The sequence below is a fragment of the Triturus cristatus genome, chromosome 10 (genome assembly GCF_964204655.1).
Source record: "Triturus cristatus chromosome 10, aTriCri1.1, whole genome shotgun sequence".
NCBI classification, from domain to species: domain Eukaryota; kingdom Metazoa; phylum Chordata; class Amphibia; order Caudata; family Salamandridae; genus Triturus; species Triturus cristatus.
In genome coordinates, this window is record NC_140593.1 from 1,205,749,989 (window position 1) to 1,205,766,835 (window position 16,847).

Sequence of the window (16,847 nt, forward strand, 5' to 3'; positions counted from 1 at the left end):
CCCTGGGCCTGGTTCCACTGGCGTGCTAGGCACTCTTGGAGTGGACGCATGTGAAGTCTTGCATGAGGCACTATGAAGATGCAAGATGTCATCATCCCTATTAGTTTCATGAACACTCTTGCTGGGAGAGAGTGCTGAAGAAGGAATCTTTGGCGCAAGACTTGTATGCTTGCGATTCTGGCTGAGTTGGGATAGGCTATGGCTCTTGAGGTGTCTATAGTGGCACCGAGGTATTGTTTTGTGTGAGACGGTATCAAGTGAGACTTTTGGTGGTTCACCGTGAAGCCTAGCTGGTGGAGTAATTGGATGGTAGTGTTTGTATGCTGCACACACTGGTGGTAGGACGCGGCTTTTATGAGCCAGTCGTCCAGATAGGGGAAGACGTGAATGTTCTGTCTTCTGAGGTGTGCCGCCACTACTGCCAGGCATTTGGTAAACACCCGTGGTGCGGTTGTGACCCCGAAGGGGAGAACCTTGAACTGATAATGTTGGCCGTCCACCACAAATCGGAGGTACTTTCTGTGAGCAGGGTGTATTGGAATATGAAAGTATGCGTCTTTCAAGTCCAGTGTAGTGAGAAAGTCGTCCTGACAGAGGAGCGGGAGAACTTGTTGGAGAGTTACCATGTGAAAATGGTCTGAATGGATATATGCATTTAGAGGCCGGAGGTCTAGAATAGGCCGGAGGGTCTCGTCCTTCTTTGGTATTAGAAAGTACAGAGTAGACCCCTAAATTTTGCTGATTGACGGGGACTTGCTCTATAGCTTGTTTTTGTAGGAGGGAGAGTACCTCTTGTTTCAGAAGTGTGGTATGTTCTTGTGACATCGCACGGTGTCTGGGTGAAATGTTTGGGGCGGTAGAAGTTAGTTCGAGACAGTACCCTGACCGAATAATTTGAGTCACCCATTTGTCTGATGTTATGGTCTCCCAGGTTTGAAGGAAATCTTGTAGTCTGCCCCCGACCGGAGTGGAATGGTCTGGGAGGAGCGGGGGCAAGTCATTGTGTGGGCGGTATGGCAGAACGGGCGGTGTTGGTTTTGCCCCTGCCTTTATTATTGTTTCCTCGATATCCACCTCTTTGATAGCCCTTTGTGAAGGTATTTTGAGGAGGGGACTTATAGGATGTGGAGGCGTTATCGGAAGAGTAGCCTCTGCCAGAGCCTCGAAAGGAGGAACGGCGAAAGGAGCGTCTAGGGGTGTATGATTGTAGTGCTCCCATAGACTTTGCCGTATCTGTATCCTTCTTCATTTTTTCCAAGGCTTCGTCTACTTTTGGGCCAAACAAGTGTTGTTGGTCAAAAGGGTGGTTTAGTATAGACGCTTTGACCTCTGGTTTAAAGCCGGAGATCCTGAGCCAGGCGTGGCGGCGAAGCAGAACACTGGTGTTTATAGCCCTGGAAGCCGTGTCTGCTGCGTCAAGGGCACATTTAATAGAGGTGTTGGTAATAATCTTTCCCTCTTGTATTAGTTCATTAGCCTTATTTTTATATTTCTCTGGGAGGTGTTGCATAAGAGCCTTCAGTTCATGATAGTGTGCTCTGTCGTAACGCGCCAGCAACGCTTGCGTGTTGGCGATGCGCCACATATTGGCAGCTTGCGAGGCAGTGCGTTTGCCTGACGCGTCTAGGAGCTTGGACTCCTAATCGGGTGGCGGAGGTTCACCTGATGACTGGGAATTAGAGCGCTTCCTAGCAGTGGATACCACTAATGAGTCTAGGGGCGCAGGTCCTTTAATATAGGCAGGATCTGTGGGGGCTGCTTTGTATTACTTTTCTATTCTGGGGTTTAAGACCCTAGCTCTGACGGGGTCTTTGAAAACCTCTGTCGCATGTTTGGTCACCCCCTTAAGCATGGGTAATATAGCGGTAGATTTATCTGCCATGTCAAACGTGTCAAGTAGGAAGTCTTCCTCAACTGGATCACTGTGTAACTCCACCCCATGATAATGTGCCGCCCGTTTTGGTGGTGGAACCCCAGGGAGTCCTCTGGTGGAGATGGCCTGGATGGATAAAGATCATCCTGAGGCACATCTGGGACATCAGGGTTGTGATAATCCTCCCATGGGTTAGGTGTTCCCGGAGGAGTGGGGTCCTGTGGGGCATCTGTTGGATAATAGAATGGATCCCCTTGGTCATCAGGGTCTGGAGACGGGGTTGGAGAGCGATGAGGCAAGGGTGGAGAAGGTGGGGGCGGAGATGGAGGGAGTGGAGGAGGTGGAGAGGGTACTCTGAATGGGGATGTGGCAGAGTCCTTCCGTTTTGGTGGTGGAGGAGGAGCTGGCTTGTCTAAATGTCTTTTCTTGGAAGACAAAGTCAAATGTCCAGTCTTTGGATCCTTGGTTAAAGTCTTTGATCTGGTGTGAAAAGCTCCTCCGGCACAGATTCCTCTACCGGTGCCGATGTTTTCGGAACCGAGGGCTTCGTTGGTTTATCCACGCCATGCTTACTCGGGGCCTCCGATTTTTTGGTCGGCGCCAAGGCAGGCTTCGACACGGAAGCGTCGGTGCCGAGGGACTTCTGTTTGGTCGGCACCGAGAGGCCAGGTTTCGACACCGATGGCTTCGGCACGGAGCTGGTTTTCTTCGGCGCCGAAGGGTGTTTTTCGGCGCCGCTAGGAGGCTGGCTCGAGCCGCCAGGAGACTTGTAATGCTTTTTCACCGGGCCCGAGGGTGGGGTGATGGAAGTGGTATGCTTGGTTTTCCCTAGGCCCGGGGGCGAAGGGGTAACCGGAGTCTCTTTCGGTATGGGCGCGGGAGGGGGTAGAGTACTCACGACCCTCTGCGCTGGTGTGATCTCCTACACGTCGGAGTTGTTGGCTTTGGAAGCGCTGACTAAGTCGTCCTCCTGTTCGGTGTGCTGCTGTCCCGAAGCCCCTGTATCTTCTCCGAAGATGTCAGGTGGAGCCGAGGTCGATGAGTGCGCCATGGTGCGTCGAGCTAGTCGATCCCGAATGGTCTTTTTCGATCGAAAAGACTTACAGGCGGGGCAGTCTCGGGCCTCGTGTTCGGGAGAGAGGCAGAGGTTGCACACCTGATGGATAGGTGTGGGGAAATTTAGACCCACATTTTGGGCACTTCTTGAAGGGAGTCCTTTCCATCGGCCGAGACCGGAGTCGAGGTAGGCCCGAAGGCCGCTGCCTGGAATCGAGGAAGTGCAGAAAAGAGAGATGAAGAAGCCGATTTTCATCTGAAGTCTCGATGGACGAGGATTTTTCGTCGAAGGTCGAACTGGAAAGGTTCGAAGCCGGAGCACGAAGTATAACATCCGAGCCCGATGGCGGAAAAAAACAATCTGAGGATGGAGCCGAAGCCCATGCGCAGTACGGACCGAAGGAGGAGTCACCGAACTCGTGACTTCCAAAGACTGTCCAAGAAGAAAAACAAACTGCAAACATCCGGGCCCAACAACAGATGGCGATCTATGCACTGTGTATAATCTGCAGCTCATATGCCTCGAACATGTAAGTTATCGGCTTTCAGTTAAGTACTCGACTGTCAGAGTTAAGGTTCCGGGGCAAGACTCAGGGGTCTCCCAGGTTCAGGATTGTACTGTTGTTGCACCCTGGTGCAGAGAGAGTAGGCCCAATGTTAAACTATGGCAGCTGTGAACATTCGCCTTGTTCTATTGTTAGCTGGAATATTGCTGGCCTAGCTACTAAAGGTGATCTCCCGGGTTGGGTTGAGTTTCTTAGCTCCCACGACATGGTTTGCTTCCAAGAAACTTGGTGTAGGGAAAGTGTTAGCTATCCTGGCCATGTTTCATTTAATCTGCCAGCTTTGGCATCCCCTTTTGGTAGATCGAAGGGAGGTCTCCTGGTTTTGGTTTCTGTCAAAAACTCAATCGAAGTAAAAAGATACGTGACCGTTGGTGCCCATTCACAGATCCTATGGTTATCAGATAAGTTGGGCTCCAACATTGTTTTAATTAATTTTTACAATAACATCTTTGACAGCACAAGGTACAGTGTAGTGACTGAGTTAGAGGTCGCAATAGAAAATGTAACTTCTGGGGTCAACCATGTTTTTAACTATATTTGGGTAGGTGATTTTAATATTTCTACTTGTATTTTTTCTAATACTGGGGTTTGTGGGGTTAGGAATAACCTTGAGGAAGATGATTTGCACTTCCCACATAATCCCTACGGGGAATCCTTGAACAAGCTAATGGCATCTCTTGATTTGGTTATTTTAGAAAATGCCAAGAATGAATGGGGGACTCTATTCCAACATTTACGGGTAGGAATGCAACACTGTGATTGATCATATTTGTGTATCATCTTATCTAATCTCATTGTGTAAACCACCTAAGGTCACTGATTATATGATAAGTGACCACAATTGTATTACTACTGTTCTCTTTTTGAGGAAGCATAGTTTTCCCTTCTGAACGTTTTGTGGCAAACATTGAAGTATACAGACCAAATGGTGTAAGAATTAGATGGAAAAGGGAAAAAGCGGATGGAGCGATGGAATCTATTGTTAGGGATTGTCGACCAAATATTACTGCTATCCTTGAGTGTGACCGTGAGGACACTGACATTGTTAAGGATTTTATATCCATTAATAAAGTCATTGAATCCAAATTTATCAAAACTACCTCAGGGAATTTAGCCCACAGGAAAGGCTGGTTTGACCATGGTTGCACCGCCAAATTGGCGGCACTAAAAGTGGGCCTGGCCGTTAGGCCAAGAGATTTGTCTGCGGTTAAAAAAACTTAGGTTAAATTATAAATCTGAGGTCGAGAGACGCAAGAAGGAGCTGCAGCAAGAGGCCTGGGACAAATTGACCCAGGCTGCGGAGACGCACAATTGTGCTCTCTTCTGGGCTACAGTCAACTGCTCTTTCCTTAAAGACGATATGGTCCCTGAACTTACTTCTAATGTAAATAAGGCTACTTGGGTTGCCCATTTTTCTACCATCTTTAATTCTAATTTATTGCCTGAAGATAGTGGCTTATGGCCCTCTATCCCGCTGAATGTTACTACCGCGGAGGTTATTCTGAGTATCAATACCAGTAAAGGGGGTATGGCACAGGGCCCAGATGGAGTCCCTATCGATGTTTATAAAGCTGTGCCTGACATGTGGGGACCGCTGTTAGCCAATGTATTTAATGCTGCTATTGGCGCTGGGGTCCCACCTACATGGGAGGAATCAATTATTATACCTATCTATAAAAAAGGTGACAGAGGGGATGTAAAGAACTATCGCCCTATCTCCCTATTAGATTCCTCGGTTAAAATAATGAGTAGGGTTTTATTGTTAAGGCTGGAACAATGGGCCGAAGATAAAAGGATTCTGGACAGTACGCAGTATGGCTTCAGGAAGGGGTGTGGAACCGTGGACCAGTGTTTAAATTTAAACCTTCTTATGGGAAAGTACACGCAGGCCAAAACGGGTTCCCTCTATCTCAGTTTTGCGGATCTGAGTAGTGCCTTTGATATGGTAGACCACTCGATTCTCTGGACCAAACTGCTAGAAATGGGCGCGCCAGAAGGTATAGTGGTTTTTCTCGCCCAATTATATTCTAATCTTCGCACTTGTATTCGATATGGTCCCTCAGGGGAGTGCACGCCAAAGTTTAGGATTCGCCGGGGAATCAGACACGGATGTGTTCTTGCCCCACTCCTTTTTACGCTTTTCATCAATGAAGTAGATGCTGTTTTAAAGGGAGTGACTGCAGATGTCCCTAAGATTGATGGCCTTGACGTACCGGTATTGTTATATGCTGACGATGCCGTGTTATTGGCAAGGACTCCACTAGGGCTCGAACGTTTGATGGATAGTTTTTCTATCTTCATTGGAAATAGAAAATTACTCATCAACAATACTAAAACTTTTATTATGACCTGTGGGGCAGGGGCTAGGAGATCCCAATCTTATTTTTTAGAAGGGGTCAAGGTCCAACAAGTAGATAAATTCTGCTATCTGGGAATTACTTTTGCTAAGGATAGGAGACGGACCCAAGAAATCACCAATGTACGGACTAAGATGGTGAAAAGTGCCCATGGTGTTTTTAAGTTTGCGGCAAAATTAGGGGAAAGGCGCATCTGGGATATGTTATAAATTAATAAAGCTGGTAGCTTGTCTACCGTCCTCTATGGCGCTGGGGTTTGGGGATATTCCCCGACCAGCATTTTACAACTAGAGGAAAATCTTTTCCTCAAAAGGTTGTTATGCCTGCCCAAATCCGCCCCAAATGAATTAATCCATAGAGAGTTAGGGATTTATTATTTATCCGATCTGATCTCCTTAAAGCCATTGATGTTGTGGCGATCTGTTTGGTTGAAGGACGAGACCCCCTTTAATAGGGCAGTAATTACGGATTGTCTTTCACTTGAAAAGTATTTCAACATTCCTTGGCTAAAATATGTTGTCTCTAGTTTTAGAGATATCTATGGATTGGACGTTATTAAGGATTGTCATGCTGCCCCAGTTTTGTCTAAAGCTGAGATGAAGAATATTTTCATGACTTATTGGGGGAAGAAAAGGAAGGTGAGGGCTGATATTTTAGTTACCAGCACTTTTTATAATAAACATGTGGAGGGAGAAGGGTTTCAATTATATCTCAGTAATGTTACCAGAGCTTCCCACCGGTTTGTGTTGACAAGACTAAGACTTGGTATCGTACATAACTTGGTAGCCTTCCCCTCTCTTAATTCACACCCGGTTGGACCCTGTCCCTGTGATGGCACTTCTGCACAAAGCACTTTGCATCTACTTTTAATTTGTAAATTGTACTATTACTTGCGAATTTACCTTTTAAAACCAATTTTTGTGAAATATGGTGTACGTACTGTGCACGATTCCATGAAATTGCTTTTTAATATGCGTGAAGTAGATAGCTGCTTTTTTACTGCTACCTACCTTTTCAAATGTATCCAAACAAGGAAAAGCTTGATGTTTTAATTATTTATATGACTGATCTGTACCTCTGTATTCTGTATGATGTTTTGTGTTTATAAATTGTATGTGCTTTTATGGTCATTGATGCAATGTACCGAATAAAGCTTTATGAATTGAAGTGGGCAGGGGCTTGCTTTAGCAACCCCAAGATGCACTATTAGGTGTAGTGTGGTCATGCAGCCTTAGGCTTAACCGAGAGGAGTACAAGGCATCTGAAAATACACACAAATACATTACATGACTCAAGGTGGCGATGCACAACAATTTATAAAAATAGCAAGTATCTTTATATATGTTCAGGCATTAGAGAGAAATCGTTCAGTGAAGTAAGTTTTTAAATCTAAATTCTATTCAGTTCAAAATGTGGATACTTAGTGCAATTTTTGAGTTCGGAAGTGTTATCCTATGGAAGGAAGAACAAGTATTGCAAACAGGTTTGGTACAGCGACTTACAGGACCAATCTTCAGGAGTTAAGGTGAGTGCCGGGCAAGGCCTAAGGCAGCTCAGACAGTACACCACCAGTGGCATGAGGGAAGACAGGTGCAGGGTGCAAACTAGTATCGGGAGCCCAGTGTTATTCTATGGAGATCGGTCAATGCAAAAAGAGGCTGCAGATTCTACCTGGAAGGCCAGTTCAGCTGAACCAACAGGGGGCTCAGGCCCCGCGATGTTCGGGGACGTAGGAACACCTTTGGTCCTCTTCTCCACAGCCCAGGAGAAACGGGTTCAAGTGTCCTTGTGCGTTTTTTTCTTCTTACTGGAGTAGTCGCGATAGAGGCTGCAAGCGATGTCGGAAGGTCCACGAGGGGTGAAATCACGATTAACTCAGGCTCTCGAGGGTTCGGGGATATTGTTGGCACCGTTGGCCCACTACGACTCAGAGTGGAAGCAATGGGTGCAGTGGTGGCTTCTGGTGTCTGGTTGTAGCAGTTCCGGAGCCATGAGAGTCCTTTCTTTTGGAACTGCTGCAAGATGCGAGAACCAGGGCCTCTGTCCCACAGGACCAGGTTCGCCGTCCCACAGTGTGAGAAAGTGGCTCTGTATATACTGTTCCTTAATAGGTACAGGGTGTACAGAGTCCACAGTCCCCCAGGGTTTGACAGAGGTTAAAGTTAGATATAACCTTACTCTCTAAAGTGGTAGCTTGGTCGAGCAGTAAGGCAGTATCAGAGGACAGTGTAAAGCATTTGTTGTACACACTCAGTCAGCAAATGGTCTCTCACACTCAATAACTGAACTCTAGGCCAATGGTTTATATATAAAAAATATATGCTTGTTTTATTTTAGAACCAACACTTGGATTTAAAATATACTTTCTCAGCAGGAGATGTTTCATATAAATACTTTTGCAATATGCAATAGACTTTTGTAAACAGTTACAAGTGGTTGCAGTAGGCAACTCTATTTTTAAACACAACAATACATTGAGCTCAATGGTAAATTCAAGTTCAGTTCAGTAGTTCTTTATTCGGTTGTTAAAAACACCATAAAAGGATATATACACAATTCATTATTTAAAAAAACAATTAAATCAGCATCATAAGAACTCTGTTAAAAAGAGAAATACATATTCACAAAAGAGGTACATAAATTCAGGACCATCACAATATACACCTGTCCTCTAGTTGCTGTTAATCTCAGTGCGACTTTAATAAAATTCAATATGCAACACAAAGTCAGTGGATCGGCCGCCCGTTGTAAGAAAAGTAGCGCAGGTTTAAGTTGAGTCAGATTGGCCCTTTTCATGATGTCAATTAGGAATCACCGCCTCGGCATTGAATAAAAGGAACAAAAAAATACAAAATGAAGGGTGTCCTGCAGAGACATATTGTCGCAGCCGCAGGCACCCTTCTGCTCAATCGAAACAGTATAGCCTAATGGCTCAGCTAATAAGTGTGGCAAAAGATTGAGCCTAAAACTAGATATTAAAAATCTTTCCTGAGCATTGTGCATGAGGTAAAGATAGGGTTCCATTCCCTCGGTAGTCTTGACGGCACTATGCGCATTCACTGATCCCTTAATCCCTTCTACTGTCATTCTACTTGTGTTTCTTTGGGCCAGGAACAATCTTTTTATCTTGGGTTTATCCTGAACTCTAATTGCTGATGGGTTAACAAAAAAATCTATGTGGCCCAGGTTCTCCAGATTGGTCTTAACATACTTAAGCCAGGGTATGTTTATGCATCTTTCTCTCCCTAAACAATCTGTCAATATTTGCCTACTTATCGCAGCTTCTGGGTTTGTCCATATGTTGAGCCACGATAAAATAGGCCTATACTTGGCCGTGTCTATGATATATGGCCTCCCTAACTCTCTGTGGGCAATAACAGCTGGAGTACTCTGGGGAATTCTTAGCACTGATCGCACAATTTTACTTTCCTCCCGCTGCAGTTGTTCCATATCAACAAAGCCCCAGACTTCGGCACCGTACAGAGCTTTAGAGCAACAAATGGAGCTGTACAGGATCATTGCTTGTTCTGGAGACCATCGCCCTAACCTCCGCCGTAACTAGTTATTGCACCATTTGATATTAATTTCCCACATCTCTCTTCTACCAAGGAAGTAAATTTTAACGTCTCATCAAACAGTATGCCCAAATAGGAAAAGGTCTGCACCCTTTCCAATATATGAGTCCCAATTCTATGTGTAAACTTGGTTCGGGGTTTATTACCTACCATCATAACTAATGATTTGCCAAGATTGACAGAGAGATCTAAAGTTCCCATAATCTTCACAAAACCCTTGATTAGGATCTGTAAACTTTTCGGGGTGCGGGCTAACAGAACCGCATCATCTGCGTAGAGCAGGAGTGGGATATGACGCGTACCAACTTTTGGGCAATCAGTATTTAGATTAATCAGGGTCTGCTCTAGATTATTGATGTATAGTGAGAAGAGGAAGGGCGCAAGGATGCACCCCTATCTCACCCCACTAGTGCACACGAAGGGATCAGTAAGTCCCCCTTCAGTGTTATAACGTACCCTGGCTGTGGTGTCCCTGTGCAATTCCCCAAGTATGGTGATCAGGCCCTGGTCAATACCAATCTGACTCATCATTAACCACAGCTTGTCCCTATTTACGTGGTCAAAGGCAGCCGCCAAGTCCATGAACCCTAAATGAATGGTTTCGTTACTTGTTTTAGTGTACTTGGCGACTAACATGTAAAGATTCAAACATTGATCACTAGTTGACCTCCCTGATCTGAAACCATATTGTATGTCAGATATGATGTTTTTTTCCTCGGTCCATTCAGTTAGTCTATTAAGGATTACCCTATCCAAGATCTTAACAGAGACATCAATCAGCGAAATGGGCCGATAACACTGGGGGTTGTCCCTGTTGCCCTTCTTAAAGATGGTAACAATAATGGCAGTTGACCAAGATCGTGGCAAACCAAACGTAATGGCAGCGTTTATCACCCTAGTCATGATCGGGGCCCATAACTCCACATTACTAATAGACAGGTCAGGTGGAGACCAGTCTGGGCCGGGTGCCTTGTTTTTAGATAATCCCTCAATGCCCACAGTTATTTCTGCTAGGGTGAACTCAACCAACTGCTCCTGTGAAACAGCACCTTCCTCCGGGGCAGTGGGCTCATTTCCATGATTATACAGACACTTAAAGTGGGAGACCCACTGCTCCGGTAGGATGTTTGCGCCAACCTCTAGGGTGCGGCTATCATGAAAACAGGGTTTATTAATTACACTCCAGAATTTGGTGAGATCCCTTCTGTCTGCTGCCTCCCTTAAATCTGCCCACACTTCCCCCTGTAGTGCTAATTTTCTCCTTTTAACCTCTGCCTTGTATTTTGCTCTGCACTGGGTTACCCTATTTGGGTCCCTGGGCTTCTGTTTAAGGCAACTTTTTAGCTCCCTAAGGGCCCGTGAACAATCCTTATCAAACCATCTTGGTTGGTTGAGGGACTTTTTTGGGATGCGTGTTGTCAAAAACCCCTCAACCAAACTAGTGATCCTCCCGAATGAGTCTAATAGTTGTGGCCCATCAGTTCCAAGGTCTAGACATTCTTCGATGGGCTGCTTCCCTTGCTCCATCAGGGCTCTATAAAATGCGGCACTCTCAATTTTAGCCCACTTAAGTCGCCTTCCTTGATCTGTCGCCCTCTCGGCAATGCTCCCCACTACACATGTCCTAGGTGAGACCAGATACTGGAGTTCCATTATTAGGGGATTATGATCACTAAATGGGCTCCGCTCGATCCCAACTGCTACAATCCTATGCTTAAGGGGCCTAGAGACCAAGATGTAATCAATGATTGACGAGCACCCTCTACCTTTAAAGGTTGGGGGGAGGGTGCCATCACTCTCCAAGGCCATCATATCTATTGTATGTTCCAAATCGTGGTTAATCAAGATCTTAGCAAAAACCAAAGGAAATGATGGACGGAGTGTTGAACATTGCAAACACTCACCCCCAGTCAACTGATCTGGGTTTAATCCATCACTGTTCTTTAGCCCACTCTGCCACCCCAGTTCAGACATGGCCATATGCAAATCAGTCTGACCCTGTGCCTCATGGGAACAGTCCAGCCCGAACTGCCAAGCCATGTCTTCCCTGGACCGGAAACAAGCTTCCTAGGACCGGTTTCTGGCATTTCAGCCGTCTTCAGCCAGGCTTGCTTGAATCCAGTGGCAAAGTGAGCAAGGGACTCACGTCTGAGCATACCCTGCCAACTTATGGCGAACAAAGCAAAAACCAAAGGAAATGATGGACGGAGTGTTGAACATTGCAAACACTCACCCCCAGTCAACTGATCTGGGTTTAATCCATCACTGTTCTTTAGCCCACTCTGCCACCCCAGTTCAGACATGGCCATATGCAAATCAGTCTGACCCTGTGCCTCATGGGAACAGTCCAGCCCGAACTGCCAAGCCATGTCTTCCCTGGACCGGAAACAAGCTTCCTAGGACCGGTTTCTGGCATTTCAGCCGTCTTCAGCCAGGCTTGCTTGAATCCAGTGGCAAAGTGAGCAAGGGACTCACGTCTGAGCATACCCTGCCAACTTATGGCGAACAAAGCAAAAACCAAAGGAAATGATGGACGGAGTGTTGAACATTGCAAACACTCACCCCCAGTCAACTGATCTGGGTTTAATCCATCACTGTTCTTTAGCCCACTCTGCCACCCCAGTTCAGACATGGCCATATGCAAATCAGTCTGACCCTGTGCCTCATGGGAACAGTCCAGCCCGAACTGCCAAGCCATGTCTTCCCTGGACCGGAAACAAGCTTCCTAGGATCGGTTACTGGCATTTCAGCCGTCTTCAGCCAGGCTTGCTTGAATCCAGTGGCAAAGTGAGCAAGGGACTCACGACTGAGCATACCCTGCCAACTTATGGCGAACAAAGCAAAAACCAAAGGAAATGATGGACGGAGTGTTGAACATTGCAAACACTCACCCCCAGTCAACTGATCTGGGTTTAATCCATCACTGTTCTTTAGCCCACTCTGCCACCCCAGTTCAGACATGGCCATATGCAAATCAGTCTGACCCTGTGCCTCATGGGAACAGTCCAGCCCGAACTGCCAAGCCATGTCTTCCCTGGACCGGAAACAAGCTTCCTAGGACCGGTTTCTGGCATTTCAGCCGTCTTCAGCCAGGCTTGCTTGAATCCAGTGGCAAAGTGAGCAAGGGACTCATATGGCCATGTCTGAACTGGGGTGGCAGAGTGGGCTAAAGAACGGTGATGGATTAAACCCAGATCAGTTGACTGGGGGTGAGTGCTTGCAATGTTCAACACTCCGTCCATCATTTCCTTTGGTTTTGCTTTGTTCGCCATAAGTTGGCAGGGTATGCTCAGACGTGAGTCCCTTGCTCACTTTGCCACTGGATTCAAGCAAACCTGGCTGAAGACGGCTGAAATGCCAGAAACCGGTCCTAGGAAGCTTGTCTCCGGTCCAGGGAAGACGTGGCTTGGCAGTTCGGGCTGGACTGTTCCCATGAGGCACAGGGTCAGACTGATTTGCATATGGCCATGTCTGAACTGGGGTGGCAGAGTGGGCTAAAGAACGGTGATGGATTAAACCCAGATCAGTTGACTGGGGGTGAGTGCTTGCAATGTTCAACACTCCGTCCATCATTTCCTTTGGTTTTGCTTTGTTCGCCATAAGTTGGCAGGGTATGCTCAGACGTGAGTCCCTTGCTCACTTTGCCACTGGATTCAAGCAAACCTGGCTGAAGACGGCTGAAATGCCAGAAACCGGTCCTAGGAAGCTTGTCTCCGGTCCAGGGAAGACGTGGCTTGGCAGTTCGGGCTGGACTGTTCCCATGAGGCACAGGGTCAGACTGATTTGCATATGGCCATGTCTGAACTGGGGTGGCAGAGTGGGCTAAAGAACGGTGATGGATTAAACCCAGATCAGTTGACTGGGGGTGAGTGCTTGCAATGTTCAACACTCCGTCCATCATTTCCTTTGGTTTTGCTTTGTTCGCCATAAGTTGGCAGGGTATGCTCAGACGTGAGTCCCTTGCTCACTTTGCCACTGGATTCAAGCAAACCTGGCTGAAGACGGCTGAAATGCCAGAAACCGGTCCTAGGAAGCTTGTCTCCGGTCCAGGGAAGACGTGGCTTGGCAGTTCGGGCTGGACTGTTCCCATGAGGCACAGGGTCAGACTGATTTGCATATGGCCATGTCTGAACTGGGGTGGCAGAGTGGGCTAAAGAACGGTGATGGATTAAACCCAGATCAGTTGACTGGGGGTGAGTGCTTGCAATGTTCAACACTCCGTCCATCATTTCCTTTGGTTTTGCTTTGTTCGCCATAAGTTGGCAGGGTATGCTCAGACGTGAGTCCCTTGCTCACTTTGCCACTGGATTCAAGCAAACCTGGCTGAAGACGGCTGAAATGCCAGAAACCGGTCCTAGGAAGCTTGTCTCCGGTCCAGGGAAGACGTGGCTTGGCAGTTCGGGCTGGACTGTTCCCATGAGGCACAGGGTCAGACTGATTTGCATATGGCCATGTCTGAACTGGGGTGGCAGAGGGGGCTAAAGAACGGTGATGGATTAAACCCAGATCAGTTGACTGGGGGTGAGTGCTTGCAATGTTCAACACTCCGTCCATCATTTCCTTTGGTTTTGCTTTGTTCGCCATAAGTTGGCAGGGTATGCTCAGACGTGAGTCCCTTGCTCACTTTGCCACTGGATTCAAGCAAACCTGGCTGAAGACGGCTGAAATGCCAGAAACCGGTCCTAGGAAGCTTGTCTCCGGTCCAGGGAAGACGTGGCTTGGCAGTTCGGGCTGGACTGTTCCCATGAGGCACAGGGTCAGACTGATTTGCATATGGCCATGTCTGAACTGGGGTGGCAGAGTGGGCTAAAGAACGGTGATGGATTAAACCCAGATCAGTTGACTGGGGGTGAGTGCTTGCAATGTTCAACACTCCGTCCATCATTTCCTTTGGTTTTGCTTTGTTCGCCATAAGTTGGCAGGGTATGCTCAGACGCGAGTCCCTTGCTCACTTTGCCACTGGATTCAAGCAAACCTGGCTGAAGACGGCTGAAATGCCAGAAACCGGTCCTAGGAAGCTTGTCTCCGGTCCAGGGAAGACGTGGCTTGGCAGTTCGGGCTGGACTGTTCCCATGAGGCACAGGGTCAGACTGATTTGCATATGGCCATGTCTGAACTGGGGTGGCAGAGTGGGCTAAAGAACGGTGATGGATTAAACCCAGATCAGTTGACTGGGGGTGAGTGCTTGCAATGTTCAACACTCCGTCCATCATTTCCTTTGGTTTTGCTTTGTTCGCCATAAGTTGGCAGGGTATGCTCAGACGTGAGTCCCTTGCTCACTTTGCCACTGGATTCAAGCAAACCTGGCTGAAGACGGCTGAAATGCCAGAAACCGGTCCTAGGAAGCTTGTCTCCGGTCCAGGGAAGACGTGGCTTGGCAGTTCGGGCTGGACTGTTCCCATGAGGCACAGGGTCAGACTGATTTGCATATGGCCATGTCTGAACTGGGGTGGCAGAGTGGGCTAAAGAACGGTGATGGATTAAACCCAGATCAGTTGACTGGGGGTGAGTGCTTGCAATGTTCAACACTCCGTCCATCATTTCCTTTGGTTTTGCTTTGTTCGCCATAAGTTGGCAGGGTATGCTCAGACGTGAGTCCCTTGCTCACTTTGCCACTGGATTCAAGCAAACCTGGCTGAAGACGGCTGAAATGCCAGAAACCGGTCCTAGGAAGCTTGTCTCCGGTCCAGGGAAGACGTGGCTTGGCAGTTCGGGCTGGACTGTTCCCATGAGGCACAGGGTCAGACTGATTTGCATATGGCCATGTCTGAACTGGGGTGGCAGAGTGGGCTAAAGAACGGTGATGGATTAAACCCAGATCAGTTGACTGGGGGTGAGTGCTTGCAATGTTCAACACTCCGTCCATCATTTCCTTTGGTTTTGCTTTGTTCGCCATAAGTTGGCAGGGTATGCTCAGACGTGAGTCCCTTGCTCACTTTGCCACTGGATTCAAGCAAACCTGGCTGAAGACGGCTGAAATGCCAGAAACCGGTCCTAGGAAGCTTGTCTCCGGTCCAGGGAAGACGTGGCTTGGCAGTTCGGGCTGGACTGTTCCCATGAGGCACAGGGTCAGACTGATTTGCATATGGCCATGTCTGAACTGGGGTGGCAGAGTGGGCTAAAGAACGGTGATGGATTAAACCCAGATCAGTTGACTGGGGGTGAGTGCTTGCAATGTTCAACACTCCGTCCATCATTTCCTTTGGTTTTGCTTTGTTCGCCATAAGTTGGCAGGGTATGCTCAGACGTGAGTCCCTTGCTCACTTTGCCACTGGATTCAAGCAAACCTGGCTGAAGACGGCTGAAATGCCAGAAACCGGTCCTAGGAAGCTTGTCTCCGGTCCAGGGAAGACGTGGCTTGGCAGTTCGGGCTGGACTGTTCCCATGAGGCACAGGGTCAGACTGATTTGCATATGGCCATGTCTGAACTGGGGTGGCAGAGTGGGCTAAAGAACGGTGATGGATTAAACCCAGATCAGTTGACTGGGGGTGAGTGCTTGCAATGTTCAACACTCCGTCCATCATTTCCTTTGGTTTTGCTTTGTTCGCCATAAGTTGGCAGGGTATGCTCAGACGTGAGTCCCTTGCTCACTTTGCCACTGGATTCAAGCAAACCTGGCTGAAGACGGCTGAAATGCCAGAAACCGGTCCTAGGAAGCTTGTCTCCGGTCCAGGGAAGACGTGGCTTGGCAGTTCGGGCTGGACTGTTCCCATGAGGCACAGGGTCAGACTGATTTGCATATGGCCATGTCTGAACTGGGGTGGCAGAGTGGGCTAAAGAACGGTGATGGATTAAACCCAGATCAGTTGACTGGGGGTGAGTGCTTGCAATGTTCAACACTCCGTCCATCATTTCCTTTGGTTTTGCTTTGTTCGCCATAAGTTGGCAGGGTATGCTCAGACGTGAGTCCCTTGCTCACTTTGCCACTGGATTCAAGCAAACCTGGCTGAAGACGGCTGAAATGCCAGAAACCGGTCCTAGGAAGCTTGTCTCCGGTCCAGGGAAGACGTGGCTTGGCAGTTCGGGCTGGACTGTTCCCATGAGGCACAGGGTCAGACTGATTTGCATATGGCCATGTCTGAACTGGGGTGGCAGAGTGGGCTAAAGAACGGTGATGGATTAAACCCAGATCAGTTGACTGGGGGTGAGTGCTTGCAATGTTCAACACTCCGTCCATCATTTCCTTTGGTTTTGCTTTAATCAAGATCTTACTCAGGTCCCTTCCTTCTAATGTATGGGCAAAATGAGGGCCTTTTTTAGTAGGGCAGCGTGACCAGTCTGAATTAATTAGGAGCAAAAATGGGCATAAGTGAGTATTTAAATCGCCCATGATTATATTAAATGGGTGCATTGCCCCATTTGTGTATGGGTATTCCTTGCTCAGTCTGGAGTCTAATACCCCCAGGGTATAATTTTCCT

General features: G+C 47.6%; 1 protein-coding gene across 4 annotated transcripts in view; it reads right to left on the bottom strand.

Moving 5' to 3' along the window:
• Window positions 1-16,847, bottom strand: part of UBA1 (ubiquitin like modifier activating enzyme 1) — a 363,931-nt gene that overhangs the window by 53,065 nt on the left and 294,019 nt on the right. The window lies entirely within an intron of this gene.